We start from the raw sequence: 3,297 nt of genomic DNA on the forward strand, positions 1-3,297 counted from the left end.
TAGGGCATTGATGTTTTGACAAATATCTGAAAATGATCTTTATTTCCAAAGTTCCTGTTAGTCAGGCCATAGATTGTTCAGTCCATTCTGAGCTACTTAAAACCATGGTAAACCATGTCAGTACGCTTTATAATACCACTAAAATTAACGTTCAGAAATATTGATTGATGTAGCCGGATACAAACTTGACGGGCGATTATATTGAATGATAATGTTTCTTAAACTAAATATAGTTCTTGCTTCAAAATATGTCTCGAAATTTAACTTAAAAACTTCTATTCCTCTCTCCTATTAGGAGTCTTGCGTAACACGAGATTAATATCAAACTTGATCCATATTTAGATTAATTTTTATATATGTTTCAAATACAGGTTACTTTCCTGAGCTATACATTCTCTTTGGGCACCAGACAATGGCAACTCTTCTTGTGGGTAAAGGGTACTGAAATATCATATGTATTTACAATTACATTATCGTGCCTTCTTGGATGATAAAAGTTATAGTGTTCAATAAAAATAGTTGACCACCAGTAATATGTACGTAGTGAATAAACGCTAAAGTTCCTGAGGAATTTCATCACCTCCTCCACTTGCATGCTGCTCATTCATAGAGAGTATGTTGCCCTACGTCAACCTGTCATTTCTGGCATGTGGGCTAAACGGGACTCACCTACCATCGTTCGCAATTGCCTTTGTTTTGGCCACTTCATTGGTCCTCCCCCCATCACACGATAGCTGCCATGTTCTGCTCATACATCACCCATTCTCGCGGCCACTGCCTTTGCAAGCTCTTGTCGTCTTACATCAACTTTGGTTTCAAAGCCTAAGGATCCTAATGGATGGTGAACCCCACTTACCAGTTCTGTTCTATGGTGTTGCCCTCGTCGTTCTCATCAAGTTTGCATCATGAGGTCTAGCTTTCCATGAAAATTTCTAGTCACCATAACTTGCATCTGCTATCGCGCTGCCCACTACCACTATTGATCAAGCATTAGTATTGTTACCCTCAACATCTGTCATGGTATACACCACTATTGATCAAGCATTAGTATTGCTACCCTCAACATCTGTCATGGTATCCACCCACCGCATGTTCAGCCATATCTTGTCGTAATATTGCTCAAGGGCTATCTACCTGTTCATGATAATGCCTCACAAAGCATGTTGTGTGCCCTCCCACACATTCTTCTTGCACTTGCTTGCATGCGTGCCCTACATATGACAACGTCCACCTGCAATGCACGATAATATCATCTTTGCCCATTATATTGTCACCATATAATTTGAGTGTCTGCAACTCATTCGATGAAATGCCTCGCTAAGCCTGCCAACAGTGAACCCTGGAAGCCTGTAAGTGTTCATTTGTGTTTATCCATACGCCCAACAATGATTGCTCATCATCTGCATTGCCACACTAGTGCACTGGCCCATCTGTTGGCTACACTCTATTGCACATTAGATATATGCATTTCTATACCCATAAGGCATGCATCGTGTCACCAGTCACTGTGCCCACCTACATGTGCTTCTCCATCCTGAGGCTTCATACCATTCCACTTACCTCACTAGTGTTAGTTTCTTGAAGGAGAGGGGGGATAATTGATGGGAAATAGATGGGGAAGCCAAATGGCAGGAGAAACTGTAGGCATGGTGAAACTGAACAACAATACGACCTACATTTTGAATGTCCTTTTTTAATATGTTTTTTTTCTAAACTCCAAAAATCATAAGAGAAAATGATATACAAGACCCCCCTGATGTAGATGCCGATGAATTTTGAGGAAAGAGGACTCTCCATTTTCACCCCAGGGATGACCAATGGATTGCTGCCAGTGTCGCTACATTCGCACGTAGCCAGTCGCCCTCACAATGCCAGTTTGTAGACAGCTAGCATTTTATTTGACACATGCTCCCTCATAGTGAGTACATTTCCTCACTTCCACCTGCATGTTGATCACCTATAGCAACTACATTGCACTATATCCACCCATTGTTGTTAACACATATCACACGTGACACTTGCTCTCCACCATGCACTATCACCTCCCATCCTTTGGCCATTTGTCTATCATAGGACTGCCCCCACATTTTGGACGTGTGTTACTCATTCTCACTGCCACCACCTCTACAAGCGCTTGGATTGACAGCATGTGTGCATGCACACTACAGGAACAGATCTACATAATGAACATTCTAGCCTCAGGTTCGGGGAGATGACCATGCAGGTTATGTGCATTGCCTTCTCATCGTTGCTGATGTAATAACTATGTGATTGATTAACCAAACCATGTTGAAGTCTAGGTAGGCACACGCGACTCTGTTAATTCTGTTGGAAATACACTACATAGTGTTCTCTCTCAATTGGCTGGTGCCACTACTTTTGTCCCAAATTCTAATATACTAAAATACTTATGTTCTAATAGTGAATGCTGCTTGAATTGTTGTGCAAGATCAAATCGGCAACGGCCCTAAATTGTGAATTCAGCCTCGACAACTTTGTCATGTGACAAATGGCACCAATTGGCAGAAACTAATGCTGTCATTATTCTTCATGTTTACACTCACCCCTAAAAAACCTATGAATTCTCACATTTGTCTCAAATACAAGGTATTTTTCAATAGCTTAGCTAGAAATCTGCCATTCATAACCAACCTATTTTTGGAGAAGTGGGGATGTGAGCCTGCCAGGTTAGGGTTCTTTCTGTTATTCTCTTCTCAATTAGCCACCTGATTGGTAGCCTATCACTCATGTAGGCTCTACTTTCATGTCCGACAGCCTCAATTCACACAAAAAAGCCACCGGCTGAGATCTGCCTAGTTCAACACAAATTATCATCATAAGGCATGGCTAAGTATAAAGTTCTGCTTAGGTAAGACCAAGATACCCCAATTCATTCTTACCATTTATCTTGACATAATTTGTGTTGTGTTCTTAAGGGTGTGTTCCTCTACGGTTTGGTGGGTTCTTTAGACCTGGGTCTAAATGAACATGATGATTCTAAGCAGCTTAAGACTCATAACAAAACCATAACAACAACATTAGAAACATAAAAGAAAGCACTAATATATGGATTATGTGTACAGCCCCTAGATGTATTCATGTGATCCTCGACACGTCAAATATCTTCTTTCACTTTGGTGAACTTTTTTAAAACTCCATCGCCTTTGTTATGCCATCATAATCGCATCGAGAATGGAGAGGAGCCATGGGAAAAAGGGAGAACAAGGAGAAGGCCTCTGACCAATTCAGGTCTAGTGGAATTTCTTTCAAGCCCTTTCCTATTTATGAAGTATAAAC

The sequence above is a fragment of the Wolffia australiana genome, chromosome 2, assembly GCF_029677425.1.
Source record: "Wolffia australiana isolate 7733 chromosome 2, ASM2967742v1".
Taxonomy (NCBI): domain Eukaryota; kingdom Viridiplantae; phylum Streptophyta; class Magnoliopsida; order Alismatales; family Araceae; genus Wolffia; species Wolffia australiana.